Source organism: Nicotiana attenuata, chromosome 5 (genome assembly GCF_001879085.1).
Source record: "Nicotiana attenuata strain UT chromosome 5, NIATTr2, whole genome shotgun sequence".
NCBI lineage: Eukaryota > Viridiplantae > Streptophyta > Magnoliopsida > Solanales > Solanaceae > Nicotiana > Nicotiana attenuata.
This window is the reverse complement of record NC_031993.1, coordinates 8,349,438-8,367,040: the sequence shown is the minus strand read 5'-3', so window position 1 is coordinate 8,367,040 and position 17,603 is coordinate 8,349,438.

Here is a 17,603-nt window from a genome sequence, read left to right as displayed (position 1 = left end):
CCCCCATGCTCTAGTTCCCTGTGATAGATCCAAGATTTGAATTTGATGGGTTCAAACTAACACTAAATTCATTATACTGAAGCTACGAGTTCATGTGATGACCCAAAAGGTCATCTTATATTTTAGAACCCAATTCGGGGTTCCGAAAACATTAAAACCTCATTTTATTTCTTCTCGATTTGCATGCGCAGTCCGAGCGCGTTTTCGAAAAGCCTTTATGTGAAAATTTGAGAAAATAATAATTTTTGCCTTTAAAAGTTGATTTTAGTTGACTTCGGTCACTATTTTGGTAAACGGACCCGGAATCGTATTTTGACGGTCCCGGAGGGTCCGTAGTAAAATATGGGACCTGGGCGTATGCTCAGAATCGAATTGCGAGATCCCTAGCCCGAGAAATGAATTTTTGATGAAAATTATTAAACTAAAATTATAATGGTTTTGAGAAAATGGTTAATAGTTGATCTTGTTGGTATCAGGTCCGTATTTTGGTTCCGGAACCCGGTACAGGTCCGTTATGATATTTATACCTTATCTGTGAAATTTGGTGAGAAACGGAACTGATTTGACGTGTTTCGGACCTTTGGTTGAGAAAATAGAAGTTTTGAAACTTTCTTGAAAAATTTCATGAATTTGGTGCTAAATTCGTAGTTTTAGGTGTTATTTTGTCGATTTGATCGCGCGAGAAAGTTCATATGATGTTTTAAGACTTGTGTGCATGTTTGGTTTGGAGCCCTGAGGGGTCGGGTGAGTTTCGGATAGGCTACGGAGTGATTTGGACTTAAGAGAAATTGCTGGTATGCTTCAGGTCCTACAGACTTCGCAATTGCGAGGTCTGGCTCGCAAATGCGAAGATTGTTCGCATTTGCGAAGCAGGGGGGGACTAGGTTGTTCACATTTGCGAAGAATTATACTGCATTTGCGGAAGTCCAGGTTCGCATTTGCGACTGGGACTTTGCATTTGCGAAGGCAGGAGAATGCGAGGGGTTCGCATTTTAGATACCTTTCTCGCATTTGCGAGCTTCGCAAATGCGAAGCTCAGGTCGCAAATGCGACATCTGCAGCTGATAAGTTTGGACTTAGACGGGATTTTTCATTCATTCTCCCATTTTTAAAAACCTAAATTTCAAGAGGCGATTTTCCAAGGGCTAGTTCTTTCCCAAATCATAGGTAAATGATTCTTAACTCATTTATTTCAATCTGTTACATCTTTTTTCAAGATTTCATCCTAGAATCTAGGGTTTTTCATGGTGGAATTGGGTGTTTTGGGTAGAACTTAGGAATTTCAAAATTTTGGGATTTAGACCTCAAGAGGTCGAATTCCAAAACCAACTGTATATCCGAGCTCAGGAATGAATGGGTAATCGGGTTTTGGTCCGAACTTCGAGTTTTGACCAAGCGGGCCCGGGGTCGGTTTTTGACTTTCTAGAGAATATGTTGGGAAACTTATAGTTATGCACTGGAATTGACTCTTTAGCGGTAAATGATGTTATTAAGTTAATTATGACTAGATACGAGCGGATTGGAGGTGGAATCTAAAGGAAAAACGATAATTGAGGCTTGAGTTTGGTCGTGGAATCGAGGTAAGTGTTGTGGCTAACCTTAGCTTGAGGGATTAGGTGTTGTTGTCTATTTGCTATGTGTTTGGTTGTTTAGTATGACGTATAGTTAAGGTGATAAGTACCTTTACGTTGTTATCGGGTCATAGCATGCGAGTGAGTCCTATTCTTATGATTATTGTATTCCTTATTCGTATTGTTCATGCGTAAAGTGGTTATTCTTCATGTTGAACAATTCTTATCATGTTTTACTGGAATTGGATATTTGTTGAGTATTGACTCGAAGTTGAGGTTAACGTTGTGGAACTAGATATTGAAATGGGGCTTATTGTTAATAATTCTATTGCCCGGTTGCTATTGTTTTGTAGTTTGGGTGAGGAAGAGTGTAAAGAACGAAGGGTGATTCCGTGCCATTGCATATTTATTTTCATGTGAGGAAGAAAGCAAAGCAAAGCACGAAGGGTGATGTCGTGCCATTGCATATTCATTATCATGTGAGAAAGAGTGTAAAGCACGAAGGGTGGTGCCATTTTATATTTATTATCATTGTTCCTTTGTTATGGTGAGGACGAGAGTAAAAGCACAAAGGGTGATGCCGTGCACTTGTTTTTGCTGTGTCTCTTTAATGTTCTATTCTCATGATCTCGTACTCCCCTCAGCATGTTTTCCCCCTCCCGTTATTATGTGTTTAATTTCTATAATCTGTTATTGTGCATGTATATTGCTTAACTGCACAGGTTTATATATGTGTCTTGTCCTAGCCTCGTCACTACTTCGCCGAGGTTAGGCTTGGCACTTAGCAGTACTTGGGGTCGGTTGTACTGATATTGCACTCTGCACTTTCTCTGTAGATTTTGGTACTGGACCGTGTTGATGTGAGTTAGGTTGCTGCCTTCAGTCCATCAGGAGACGTAAGGTAGATTTGCCGGCATTCACAGACCCTGGAGTCCCCTTCCATTTATCCTAGTTTTCCTGTTTTCTTTTAATTCGAGAACAGTTGTATTTCCTTTCAGCCAGTATTTGTAGTTACTCTTAGAAGTTCGTGGATTGTGACACCAGATTTTGGGTAGCCATGTATTAGTACTTGGATTATTATGAATTTCTGCACTTCTTACTCTGTTTTGGTTTAACTATTGTTATTGACCATTTCGGATAGTGGTTAGCATATTAAATCTCTATCTGTTGGCTTGCCTAGCATTCTGAAAAGATAGGCGCCATCACGATCCCGACGGTGGGAAGTCCAGGTCATGACAAGTTGGTGTAAGAGCACTAGGTTGCCTAGGCTTCACAATTCACGAACAAGCTAGGTAGAGTCCGAGGGTTCGGTACGAAGACGTCTGTGCTTATCCCCTTGAGGCTACACAGTTTAGGAACAATTTCACTTCTATTCTTCTCTATCGTGCAATTTGATCTCTCAATGCTAATTGAACTTTCTACTCTTGTCCTTTCGCAGATGGCGAGAACACGTACCGTTTCATCAGCTGATTAGCAGCCCGATCCCCCAGTGGCAGCTCCTACGAGGGGCAGAGGACGAGGACGAGGCCGTGCTAGAGGGCGAGGCAGGGGCAAGGCTCAGCCTAGAGATCGAGCAGCAGTACCAGCAGTGGAGCCTCAGGTGGAGTTTGATCATGAGGTTCCGGCCCAAACCGTTCCGGCAGGGCCTGCTCAGGTTCCAAAGGGGTTCATTGCTACCCCGGTACTTCAGGATGCTTTGGTCCGTCTAGTGGTCCTCATGGAGAGTGTTACCCAGGCTGGCACATTCCCTATAGCACCAGCCATCTCTCGAGCTGGGGGAGGAGCACAGACTGCCGCTACTCACACTCCGGAGCAGATGGCTCCTCAATTTCAGACTCAGCAGCTCAGCCAGTTGGGGTAGTTCCGCTGGGTGTTGCAGCACAGACCGGTGATGGATCAGCTATGTCTTCTGATGCTTTGTGGAGGTTGGATAGGTTTACCAAGCTTTTCACCACTTACTGTGGCGGTACATCTTTAGAGGATCCTCAGGATTATTTGGATAGTTGTCATGAGGTGTTGCATAACATGGGGATAGTAGAGACCAATGGGGTCGACTTTGCTGCTTTTCATCTGTCAGGTTCCGCCAAGAAATGGTGGAGGGATTTTTGTTTGGCCATACCAGCTGGGTCGCCTACTTTGACTTGGGACCAGTTCTCTCAAATATTTCTCGAGAAGTTCCTTCTTGTTACACTGAGAGAGGACTATCGTAGGCAGTTCGAGCGTCTCCAGCAGGGAAGCATGTCTGTTACTCAGTACGAGACTCGCTTTGTTGATTTGGCCTGTCACGCTCTTCTTATACTCCCCACCGAGAAAGAGCGGGTGAGGAGGTTTATTGAGGGACTCGCCCAGCCTATCAGATTGCAGATGGCTAAGGAGATAGGGAGCGAGATTTCTTTCTAGGATGTGGCCAATGTGGCCAGGCGAGTTGAGATGGTTTTAGCTCAGGGGAGTGGTCAGGGGTCTGACAAGAGGCCTCGTCACTCCGGTGGATTTAGTGGGGCCTCATCTGGAGGTCGCGGTACTTTTGGTTCACGGTGCCTTAGGTGACCGTGGCTCTCATATGCAGTATTTCGATCAGCTAGCCTACAGTGCACCACCAGCTCCTATCAGTGCACATCCGCTCAGAGTTTTATGGGTGGTTACTTAGGCCGCCAGGGTCAGTTTCAGGGTCATCAGCCACAACAGCCAAAATCTTGTTATACTTGTGGTGATTCGAGGCATATTGCCAAGTATTGTCCTCAAGCTTCGAGCAGTTCTCAGCATCAGGGTTCTCGTGCCATGGTTCCGGTACCGGATGTTCCATCGCCCGCTCAGCCAGCTAGAGGTAGGGGTCAGACAGCTAGAGGTAGAGGTCGAGGTATTAGAGGTAGAGGTCAGGCCGCTAGAGGTGGAGGCCAGACAGACAGGGCCCGTCCTTGAGTTGCAGTTTAGAGTGGTGGGGCCCGGCCTCGATGTTATACTTTCTCAGCCAGGCCTAAGGCAGAGGCATCTGATGTCGTTATCACAGGTACTCAGTTTGCAGTAAAGATGCTTCAGTTCTATTTGATCCAGGGTCTACATACTTTTATGTGTCGTCTTATTTTGCTTCATATTTGGTTGTGCCTCGTGATTCTTTGAGTGCTCCCGTGTATGTGTCCACACCGGTGGGTGATTTTATTGTTGTAGATCATGTCAAGCGCTCGTGTGTGGTTATTATTGGGGGTCTTGAGACTAGCATAGATCTCCTACTTCTCGATATGGTTGATTTTGATGTTATCTTGGGGATGGATTGGCTGTCACCATATCATGCTATATTGGACTGTCACGCCAAGACCGTGACCTTAGCCTTGCCGGGGTTGCCTCGATTGGAGTGGAGAGGGACTCCTGGTCTTTCTACCAGCAGGGTTATTTCTTATATGAAGGCTCGGCGTATGGTCGAGAAGGGGTGTTTGGCTTATTTGGCTTATGTTCGTGATTCCAGTGCGGAGGTTCCTTCCATGGACTCTGTACCAGTTGTTCGGGAGTTCCCAAAGGTATTTCCTGCAAATCTTTCGAGGATGCCACACGATAGGGATATTGACTTTTGCATTGATTTGGCTCCGGGCACTCATCCCATTTCTATCCCGCCGTACCGCATGGCCCCGCCACAGTTGAAAGAGTTGAAGGAGCAGTTGCAAGATTTGCTTGATAAGGGCTTTATTAGACCTAGTGTCTCGCCCTGGGGTGCGCCAGTGTTATTTGCAAAGAAGAAGGGTGGATCGATGAGGATGTGCATAGATTATCGGCAGTTGAACAAAGTCACCATCAAGAACAAGTATCCATTGCCGAGGATTGATGACTTACTTGATCAGCTTTAGGGTGCCCAAGTGTTTTCAAAGATTGACTTGAGGTCTGGCTACCATCAGTTGAGGATTAGGGCATCCGATGTCCCTAAGACAACTTTCCGGACTTAGTATGGACATTATGGGTTTCTAGTAATGTCATTTGGGCTGATAAATGCCCCAGCAGCATTTATGGATTTGATGAACCGGGTGTTCAAGCCCTATCTGGATTCCTACCTAATTGACTTTATTGATGATATCTTGATCTACTCCCGCAGCCGAGAGGAGCATGAGCAGCATCTTCGAATCGTTCTTCAGACTGTGATGGATAGCCAGTTATATGCTAGGTTTTCGAAATGTGAGTTTTGGTTGAGTTCATTTGCATTCTTGAGTCACATTGTATCAGCAAAGAGTATTCAGGTAGACCCTAAGAAGATTGAGGCAGTCAAGGACTGGCCTAAACCTACATCAGCTATATAGATACGAAGTCTCTTGGGTTTGGCGGGTTATTACCGTCGATTTGTGGAGGGATTTTCATCTATAACATCCCCGATGACCAGGTTGACCCAGAAGGGTGCCCCGTTCAGGTGGTCGGACGAGTGTGAGGCGAGCTTTCAGAAGCTCAAGACTGTTTTGTCTACTGCGTCGGTGTTGGTATTGCCCACAGGTTTAGGGCCCTATACAGTATATTGTAACGCATCTCGTATTGGACTTGGTGCGGTATTGATGCACGGTAGCAAGGTTATTGCATATGCTTCGCGACAGTTGAAGATTCACGAGAAGAATTATCCAGTTCATGACTTGGAGCTAGCAGCCATTGTTCACGCGCTGAAGATTTGGAGGCACTATCTATATGGCGTGTCGTGTGAGGTGTTCACGGATCATATGAGTTTGTAGTATTTGTTCAAGCAGAAAAAGCTCAATTTGAGCAAATGAGGTGGTTGGAGCTATTGAAAGACTATGATATCACCATCTTGTATCATCCCGGGAAGGCCAATGTGGTGGCCGATGCTTTGAGTAGGAAGTCAGCTAGTATGGGCAGTCTTGCATATATTTCAGTCGATGAGAGACCGCTTGCTTTAGATGTTCAGGCTCTGGCCAATCAGTTCGTGAGGTTGGATGTTTCTGAGCCCAACCGTGTTCTAGCTTGTATAGTTGCTCGGTCTTCCTTGTTTGAGTGTATCAGGGAGCGGCAGTATGATGATCCTCATTTGCTTGTCCTTAGGGACACAGTGCAGCTCGGTGATGCCAAGCAGGTTACGGTTGGAGATGATGGAGTTTTGAGGATGCAGGGTCGTATTTGTGTGCCTAATATGGATGGGATTCGTAGTTGATTCTAGAGGAGGCCCACAGTTTCCAGTATTCTATTTATGCGGGCACCGCTAAGATGTATCAGGACTTGCGGCAGCAATATTGGTGGAGGAAGATGAAGAAGGATATTATTGCATATGTAGCTCGGTGTTTAAATTGTCAGCAAGTAATGTACGAGCATCAGAGACCTGGTGGTTTACTTCAGAAGATTGAGATCCTTAGTGGAAGTGGGAGCGTATCATTATGGATTTTGTTGTTGGACTCCCACGGACTCAGAGGAAGTTCGATGCAGTCTGGGTTATTGTGGATAGACTAACTAAGTCAATGCATTTCAGTGTTGTGGCAGTCTCCTATTCTCTGGAGCGCTTGGCAGATATTTATATCCGTGAGATCGTTCTTCTCCATGGTGTGCCCGTATCTATCATTTCTGATTGAGGTACGCAGTTTACCTCGCATTTGTAGAGGGTAGTATGATAACTGTGATTTTAACACGTTTTATGCCCATACTTGCCTATGCTTTATGTATGAATTGTCATAAAATAGACCCGGAATGCTTACAAAGTGCGCTTGATTGCAGGTTTGAGCGACAAGATGACAAAAGTCAAAAATCGGCTCGAAACGGAGTGAAACCTGCTCAAGTGTCAAAAATCATTGAAGTGGGGACAAGAGGACCTAGCGCGGACCGTACTGATTTGCTGCGCGGCCGTGCTAGGAGATTCAGAGAGTATACATTTCAAGGGTTTCATGCGCGGTCAGAGCTCCTTTCTACGCGGTCAGCGCTGGTGTCCACGCGGTCGCGCTTCATTGTTGTGCGGTCCGCGCCCATTAGCCTGCGCGGCCGCGCTACCTCTTTGTGCGGTCCGCGTCCCCAGCTTCAGAAGTGAGTGATCAAAGGCCAAGACCCCTACGCGGCCGCGCTGCATTTCTGCGCGGTCCGCACCAGCCCCGCAGGGGTATTTTTGTCCAGTTTTTCTAACCTAGTATAAATAGAATATTTTATTATTTCTAGGTTAAGTTTTAGATATCATATAGCAGCAGCACTCGTGAGACTCAAGTTTTAGCCTATTTTGGGCAATTTTTATCTTGTTTTATCGTGGATTCTTGTAGATTAACATCCTAGTTAATTAATATGTTGATTTTATCTACTACTTCTTCAATTTCTGTTGCTATTATGTCTAGCTAAACCCATTAGCTAGGGTTGTGGCTCAACCCTAGTGTGGGTAATTAATGGGTGTGATTGTTTAATGCTTGAATGATGTTGGGTGTTTGCTATTTGGGTTAATTTTATGATTTAACTAGGATTTGGTTTTGCAAACGCTAAGTCTAGCTTAGTGGGTCTTGACTCTTCTCGAGAAAGAGTGTCTATGACTCCAAAATTAACCCAACAAGGAATTGGGATGGACCCATGAGAATGGTAGTCCCAATTAACAGGTTAAACCTCCAGAGAGTAATTACCCAACTTGAACCCTAAGTTGCTTGGGCTTGTTGGCCTACCCAATTGGTCTCGAGAGAGTCAATTGGGCAAAATCACTCTTTCTACCGAGAGGTGTGAGAGTGAGTGCAATCGTGCAACGGTTATAGCATAAGCCCCATAATCATCATTCTTGTATTAGGAATCTCTACCCGTTAGTTGACCACCTAGGTAAATGCCACGACCCTAGTGCCTTTCTCTATCTTGCATACAACCTAGAATTAATATCTTAGCATAATTTAGTTATAATTAGTAGTTGTTAAATTGTAGTTGATAATCATAAAAACCCAAAAATGATAGAAGATCAATTAGAAGCAAACACGCATTTCTAGGCTAAGCAAATATCCAACTCCCTTTCTAGCTCCCGGTGGAAATTGACCCCGATACCACTATTGGGTAAAAGTATTAGTGCCCACTCTTCCTAAGGTTGAGTCTGCTGCGCGATTCAATTTCAAAACAAATTATATATTCGGGCTCGTAGGTGGATGGGTGATCGGGTTTTGGTCCGAACCTCGTGTTTTGACCAAGCGGGCCCCGGGTCGATTTTTGACTTTTTGGGAAGAATGATTGGAAAGTTATAATTAAGTATTGGAATTGGATTGTTTAGCGTTTATTGATAATATTAAGTCAATTATGTCTAGATACGATTGATTTGGAGCAAAATTCAAAAGGAAAAGCGGTGTTTGAGGTTTGAGTTGGCCGTGGAAGTTCGAGGTAAGTGTTTGGTCTAACCTTAACTTGAGGGATTAGGAGTCGTGTCTTATTTGCTACGTGTTAATTGTGGAGTACGACGTATAGGCATGGTGACGAGTATCCATACATCAGTTTCAAGCATGCCCGTGAGTCTTGTATCATAATTGTTATGACTCCGTTGTGGTTTATTATGCCTCATATTTTACTATCACCATTGTTCCCTTGCCGGGATGTGTTATGATGTTATTGTTCCCTTGTCGGGATGTTGTTGAAATATTATTGTTCCCTTGCCGGGATGTTGTTATATTGCTCTTGTTTCCTTGCCGGGATGTTGTTATATTGCTCTTGTTCCCTTGTCGGGATTCTTTGTGGTTGTTGTTGATTTGTAACTGGGATCGGGTGGCACGCTTGCCACGAGATAAATGAAATGGGAGTGGGTGGCACGCCTGCAACGAGATAAATGAAATGGGAGCGGGTGGCACGCCTGCCACGAGATATATGAAATGGGAGCGGGTGGCACGCCTGCCACGAGATATATGAAATGGGAGCGGGTGGCACGCCTGCCACAAGATATATGAAATGGGGGCGGGTTGCACGCCTGCAACAAGATGTGAAATGAAAGTGAATTCTGCCTTTGTTTTCCTTATCCATATTAGTAGTTGGATTTTGGATCCTTTATAATTCTCTTGATATTCTGTTTTACCTGTTATTCCCCGAAGCATGCTTTCCCCCTCCCATCTTTACTTGTTTATTTCTTCTTTACTTTCCGATGTATATTATATAACTCCACAGGTTTATTTGGTAGTCTGGTCCTAGCCTCGTCACTACTTCGCCGAGGTTAGGCAAGGCACTTACCAGCACATGGGGTCAGTTGTGCTGATACTACACTCTGCACTCTTTTGTGCAGATCCCAGTGCTGTTGACTTTGGACCGTAGATTGAGTGGCTACCTTCAGTCCACGGGGAGATCCAAGGTAGACCTGCAGGCGTCCGCGGGCCCTGGCGTCTCCTCTATCACTTATTTCCTGTTTCATCTCTTTGATTCTGAGACAGTATATCTTTTATTTTCAGACTTTGTATTTAGCACTCTTAGATCGTCTGTGAACTGTGACACCAGGTTTTGGGTGACTAAGGCTTAAGTAGTTGTAATAGATACAGATTTCAGAGATTGTATTGTTTTCTTCCGCTTAATCTAAATTTTCTGTTGTTTATACGTTATTGCTTTAAAATTGTTAAAAGGAAATAATTGGATAATGAAGTAATTAGTTCAAGGAATTGGCTTGCCTAGCTCACCCGGAGGCCCGGTCTTCATTGATGATATTTTGATCTACTCCCGCAGCCGGGAAGAGCATGAACAGCATCTGAGAGTGGTCCTTCAGACTTTGAGAGATAGTCAGTTGTATGCTAAGTTTTCAAAGTGTGAGTTCTGGTNATTCTATCTTTGTTTTCCTTATCCTTGTTAGTAGTTGGATTTTGGTTCCTTTATAATTCTCTTGATATTCTGTTTTACCTGATTCCCCAAAGCATGTTTTCCCCCTCCCATCTTTACTTGTTTATTTCTGTTTTACTTTCCGCTGTACATTATATAACTGCACAGATTTATTTAGTAGTCTGGTCCTAGCCTCGTCACTACTTTGCCAAGGTTAGGCTAGGCACTTACCAGCACATGGGGTCGGTTGTGCTGATACTATACTCTGCACTCTTTTGTGCAGATCCCAGTGTTGTGGATTTCGGACCGCAGTGAGGTTGGTGCTTCAGGTCCATCAGGCGACCCGAGGTAGTCCTACAGGCGTCCGCAGGCCTTGGCGTCTCCCTCTAGCTATTATTCTTGTTTCTTTCTTGTATTTCCAGAGACAGTGTTGTATTATTTCTTCCAGACCTTTATTTGTAGTAATCTTAGACAGTCTGTGAAGTTGTGACACCAATCTTGGGTAGTTTTGTCATGGAATGGTATTAGCAGTATTATTAAACTTGAAATTTAAGTCTTCCACTTGTTAAATTTTGTTGATTATTAACTGTTGGATTATAACTGTTAACGAATTTAAAATGGATAAAGGTAATCTGTTTAGTAATTGGCTTGCCTAGCTCACACTAGTAGGCGCCATCACGACTCCCGAGGGTGGAAAATCCGGGTCGTGACAAGTTGGTATTAGAGCTCTAGGTTACATAGGTCTCACAATTCACAGACAAGCTTAGTAGAGTCTGAGGGATCGGTACGGAGATGTCTGTATTTATCCCCCAGAGGCTACAGAGTTAGGAAAAACTTCACAACTATTCTTTCATGTCGTGCGATTTTGTTCTCTCAATGCTAAATTGAAACCTCTACTCTTGTCCTTTCGCGAATGGCGAGGTCACGTACTGCTTCTTCAGCCGAACAGCAGCATAGACCGGTGATAGATCAGCTACGTCTTTGGAGGCTTTGTGGAGGTTGGATAGGTTTCACCAAGCTCTTCACTACTACTTTCAGCGGTGCATCTTCTGAGGATCCCTAGGATTATCTAGACAGCTGTCATGTGGTTCTCAAGAACATGGGGATAGTTGAGACCAATGGGGTCGATTTTGCTACTTTTCGCTTGTCTGGATCCGCCAAGACTTGGTGGAGAGATTATTGCTTGGCTAGACCAGCCGGATCACCAGCTTTGACTTGAGAGTAGTTTACTCAGCTATTTCTGGAGAAGTTTCTCCCTATCACTCAGAGAGAGGTCTATCAGAGGCAGTTTGAGCGTCTCCAGCAGGGTTCTATAACTGTCACTCAGTATGAGACCAGATTCATCGACTTGGCTCGTCATGCTCTTGTCATACTTCCCACCGAGAAAGAGAGGGTGAGGATGTTCATTAAGGGCCTTATTCAGCCGATTCGACTTCAGATGGCTAGGGAGACTGGGAGTGAGATTACTTTCTAGGAGGCGGCCAATGTGGCCAGGAGAGTGGAGATGGTTCTTTCGTAGAGAGGTGGTCATGGGTCGGACAAGAGACCCCGTCATTCAGGCAGATTCAGTGGTGCCTCGTATGGAGGCAGGGATTCGTATAGTAGAGGCGCTAGAGGTGGAGGTAGAGGTGCTAGAGGTGGAGCTTAGACCGCTAGAGGTGGAGGCCAGCCAGCTGCAGGCCGTCCCAGAGATGTAGTCCAGGGTGGTGGGGCCCAGCCCCGATGTTATGCTCTTCCAGCCATGCCTGAGGCTGAGGCTTCTGATGCAGTTATCACAGGTACTATTCTGGTTTGTGGCAGAGATGCTTCAGTTTTATTTGATCCAGGGTCTACCTACTCCTATATGTCATCTTATTTTGCATCGTATCTGGTCATGCCTAGTGATTCCTTGAGTACCCATGTATATGTGTCTACACCGGTGGGTGATTCTATTATGGTAGATCGAGTCCATCGTTCTTGTATTGTGGTGATTGGGGGTCTTGAGACTCGTGTAGATTTGTTGCTCCTGGACATGGTTGATTTTGATGTTATATTGGGGATGGACTGGTTATCACCTTACCACGCTATCTTGGACTGTCATGCCAAGACTGTGACCTTAGCCCTACCGGGTTTACCTCGTTTGGAGTGGAGAGGGACTCCTGGTCATTCTACCCGCAGTGTTATCTCTTATTTGAAGGCTCGGCGTATGGTCGAGAAAGGGTGTTTGGCCTATTTGGCGTATGTTCGTGATTCTAGTGTTGAGGTTCCTCCTATTGAGTCTGTGCCCGTTGTTCGTGAGTTTCCGGAGGTATTCTCAGACCTGCCGGGTATGCCACCCGAGAGGGATATTGACTTTTGCATTGATTTAGCTCCGGGCACTCAGCCCATTTCTATCCCGCCGTATCGTATGGCCCCGCCTGAGTTGAAAGAATTGAAGGAGCAGTTGCACGACTTGCTCGAGAAGGGTTTCATTAGACCCAGTGTTTCGCCTTGTGGTGCGCCGGTGTTGTTTGTTAAGAAGAAGGATGGATCGATGAGGATGTGTATTGATTACCGGCAATTGAATAAGGTTACAATCAAGAATAAGTATCCGCTGCCGAGTATTGATGATTTGTTTGATCAGCTTTAGGGTGCCAAGGTATTTTCAAAGATTGACTTGAGATCTGGCTACCATCAGTTGAGGATTAGGGCATCCGATGTCCCTAAGACAGCTTTCCGCACTCGGTACGGGCATTATGAGTTCTTGGTGATGTCGTTCGGGTTGACAAATGCCCCAGCAGCTTTTATGGACTTGATGAACCGAGTGTTGAGGCCTTACTTGGATTCGTTCGTGATAGTCTTCATTGATGATATTTTGATATATTCCCACAACCGGGAGGAGCACGAGCAACATCTTAGAGTGGTTCTTCAGACTCTGAGGGACAGTCAGTTGTACGCTAAGTTTTTGAAGTGTGAGTTCTGGTAAAGTTCAGTTGCATTCCTAGGTCATGTGGTGTCAGCAGAGGGTATCCAGGTTGACCTAGAAGGGTGCCCAGTTCAGATGGTCGGACGAGTGTGAGGCGAGCTTTTAGAAGCTCAAGACAGCTCTAACTACGGCACCGGTGTTGGTTTTGCCCACAGGTTCAGGGCCATATACAATTCATTGTGATGCATCTCGCATTGGGCTTGGTGCAGTGTTGATGCAGGACGGCAAGGTCATTGCATATGCTTTGCGGCAGTTGAAGATTCATGAGAAGAAATATCCGGTTCATGATTTGGAGTTAGCAGCCATTGTTCACGCGTTGAAGATTGGAGGCATTATCTGTATGGCGTGGCGTGTGAGGTGTTCACGGATCACAAGAGTCTGCAGTATTTGTTCAAGCAAAAGGAGTTGAATTTGAGGCAGAGGAGGTGGTTGGATCTGTTGAAAGACTATGATATCACCATCTTATATCATCCGGGAAAGGCCAATGTAGTGGCCGATGCTTTGAGTAGGAAGTCAGCCAGTATGGGCAATCTTGCTTATATTCCGGACGGTGAGAGACCGCTTGCTTTGGATGTTCAGGCTTTGGCCAATCAGTTCATGAGGTTGGATGTTTCCGAACCCAGCCGTGTGTTAGCTTGCACAGTCACTCGTACTTCATTATTGGAGCGTATCCGAGATCGGCAGTAGGATGATCCCCATTTGTGTGTCCTTAGAGACACGGTGCAGCACGGAGGTGCCAAGCAGGTTACCTTAGGCGATGATGGAGTTTTGAGATTGCAGGCTCGAGTTTGTTTGCCTAATGTGGATGGTCTTTGAGAGTTGATTTTAGAGGAAGCCCATAGCTCCTGGTACTCTATTCATCCTGGTGCCACGAAGATGTATCAGGATTTGCGGCATCATTATTGGTGGAGGAGAATGAAGAAGGATATCGTTGCATATGTGGCTCGGTGTTTGAATTGTCAGCAGGTTAAATACGAGCATCAAAGGCCCGATGGTTCATTTTAGAATATTGAGATTCCTGAGTGGAAGTGGAAGCGTATCACTATGGACTTCGTTACTAGACTCCCACGGACTCAGAAGAAGTTTGATGCAGTGTGGGTCATTGTTGATAGGCTGACCAAGTCAGCGCATTTCATTCCTGTGGCAGTCTCCTATTCTTCCGAGAGGTTAGCTGAGATCTATATCCGGGAGATTGTTTGCCTTCATGGTGTGCCCGTGTCTATTATTTTACCGAGGTACGCAGTTTATCTCGCATTTCTGGAGAGCAGTTCAGCGTGAGTTGGGCACACGGGTTGAGTTGAGCACATCATTTCATCCTCAGACGGACGGGCAGTCTGAGCGGACTATTCAGATTTTGGAGGATATGCTCCGAGCATGCGTCATTGACTTTGGAGTCTCATGGGATAAGTTTTTGCCTTTAGCAAAGTTTGCCTACAACAACAGCTACCAGTCGAGTATCCAGATGGCTCCGTATGAGGCTTTATATGGTAGACGGCGTCGGTCTCCGGTTGGATGGTTTGAGCCGGGAGAGGCTCGGTTGTTGGGTATGGATTTGGTTCAGGATGCCTTGGACAAGGTCAGGATTATTCAGGATAGGCTTCGTACAGCTCAGTCCAAGCAAAAGAGCTATGCCGATCGCAAGGTTCGTGATTTGGCATTCATGGTCGGTGAGCGGGTATTGCTTCGAGTGTCGCCTATGAAGGCGTGATGAGATTTGGGAAGAAGGGCAAGCTTAGCCCTAGGTTCATTGGCCCGTTTGAGATTCTTGATCGAGTGGGAGAGGTGGCTTATAGACTTGCGTTGCCGCTGAGCTTGTCAGTCGTGCATCCAGTATTTCATGTGTCCATGCTTTGGAAGTATCATGGCGATCCATCCCACGTGTTAGATTTCAGCACTGTCCAGTTGGACAAGGACTTGTCTTATGAGGAGGAGTCGGTAGCTATTCTCGACCGGCAGGTTCGTCAGTTGAGATCGAAGAGTTTTCCTTCTGTTCATGTTCAGTGGAGAGGTCAGCCTGCTGAGGCATCGACCTGGGAGTTCGAGTCCGATATACGGAGCCGTTATCCCCATCTTTTCCCCGACTCAGGTACTCCCTTCTTCAGTCTGTTCGGGGGACGAACGGTTGTTTTAGAGGTGGAGGATGTGATGACCCAATAGGTCATCACTTGTTTTTAAATTAAATTCTGTGTTTCGAGGTCTTAAAAACCTCTTTTAGGATCACCTCGATTTGCATGCACAGTCCGAGCTTGTAGCCGAAAGCCTATATGTGAAAATCTGTGAAAAATGATAAATTTTGACTATAAAATGAATTAATTTGACTTCAGTCAACGTTTTGGGTAAACGGACCCGGACCCAAGATTTGATGGTCCCGGAGGGTCCGTAGGAAAATATGGGACTTGGGCGTATGCCCGGAATCGAATTCCGAGGTCCCAAGCCCGAGAAATGAATTTTTGAAAGAAATTGTTTTCTCAAAAATATAATGGTTTTTGAAAGTGAAATGTTATGTGAAACCTGAGGTATCGGGCCCGTATTATGGTTTTGGAGCCCGGTACAGGTTCAATATGATTTATATCTGTTGTCGGTAAAGTTTGGTAAGAAACGGGATCCATTTGACGTGATTCGGACCTTAAATGCAAAATTTGATGTTTAAAGAAGTTTTGAGAAATTTCATTGATTTTGAGGTTTAATTCGTTATTTAAGAGGTTATTTTGGCGATTTGATCACACGGATAAGTTCATATGATGTTTTTGAGTTAGTACGTATGTTTGGTTTGGAGCCCCGAGGGTTCGGGTGAGTTTCGGAAGGTTTTGAACTCTTAAAAAGTTGCAGGTTTTTGCTGTTCAGTGCCCAGGGATTTTATTCTTCGCGTACGCGTGGGCCCACTCGCAAACGCGTAAGGCAAATCTCCCAGGTGCCAAGGGGGGGATACCCTTCGCGAACGCGACCAAGCACTCGCGAACGCTTAAAGTTAAAGGCCTGGGGGAGGGGTTCACATTTTAGCCTACGCGAACGCAACCACCTAGACGCGAACGCAAATGCTCGAGGAGTTAGTGCTCCGCGAACGCGAGCCCACTTCCGCAAGCGCGAAGGTCTCTCAGGCCTAGCTCATTGAGAACGCGATGAGACTATCGCGAACGCATAGACCAAATTCGCCCAGTTATTTTTAAGTTCAAAAAAATAGAATGTATTACGGGAATTCCACCATTTTTCATAAACTTCATCTTCTCCACACCTCTTGGGCGATTTTTGAAGAGGAACTTCACCATAGCTTCATAGGTATGTAATCCTAAGCTCGTTTTCTTCCATTTTTATCAACACCCACTAGATTTCTAGGCCTAAAACATGAAATTAAGGGTAGAAAATTAGGAATTCGGGTAGAGTTAGGGCTTTTTGATTATTTGGGAATTTGACCTCGTTTTGGGGTCGGATTTCAAAACAAATTATATATTCGGGCTCGTGGGTGAATGGGTGATCGGGTTTTGGTCCGAACCTCGTGTTTTGACCAAGCGGGCCCCGGATCAATTTTTGACTTTTTGGGAAGAACGATTGGAAAGTTATAATTAAGCATTGGAATTGGATTGTTTAGCGTTTATTGATAATATTAAGTCGACTATGTCTAGATACGATTGATTTGGTGCCAAATTCAAAAGGAAAAGCGGTGTTTGAGGCTTGAGTTGGCCGTGGAAGTTCGAGGTAAGTGTTTGGTCTAACCTTAGCTTGAGGGATTAGGAGTCGTGTCTTATTTGCTACGTGTTAATTGTGGAGTACAAAGTATAGACATGGTGACGAGTATCTATGCGTCAGTGTCAAGCATGCCCGTGAGTCTTGTATCATAATTGTTATGACTCCGTTGTGGTTTATTGTGCCTCACATGTTACTATCATCATTGTTCCCTTGCCGGGATGTTTGTTTTGATATTATTGTTCCCTTGTCGGGATGTTGTTCAAATATTATTGTTCCCTTGCCGGGATGTTGTTATATTGCTCTTGTTTCCTTGCCGGGATGTTGTTATATTGCTCTTGTTCCCTTGCCGGGATTCTTTGTGGTTGTTGTTGATTTGTAACTGGGATCGGGTGGCACGCCTGCCACGAGATATATGAAATGGGAGCGGGTGGCACGCCTGCCACGAGATAAATGAAATGGGAGCGGGTGGCACGCCTGCCACGAGAAAAATAAAATGGGAGCGGGGGGCACGCCTGCCACGAGATAAATGAAATGGGAGCGGGTGGCACGCCGGCCACGAGATATATGAAATGGGAGCGGGTGGCACGCTTGCCACGAGATATATGAAATGGGAGCGGGTGGCACGCTTGCCACGAGATATATGAAATGGGAGCGGGTGGCACGCCTGCCACGAGATATATGAAATGGGAATCGGGTTGCTA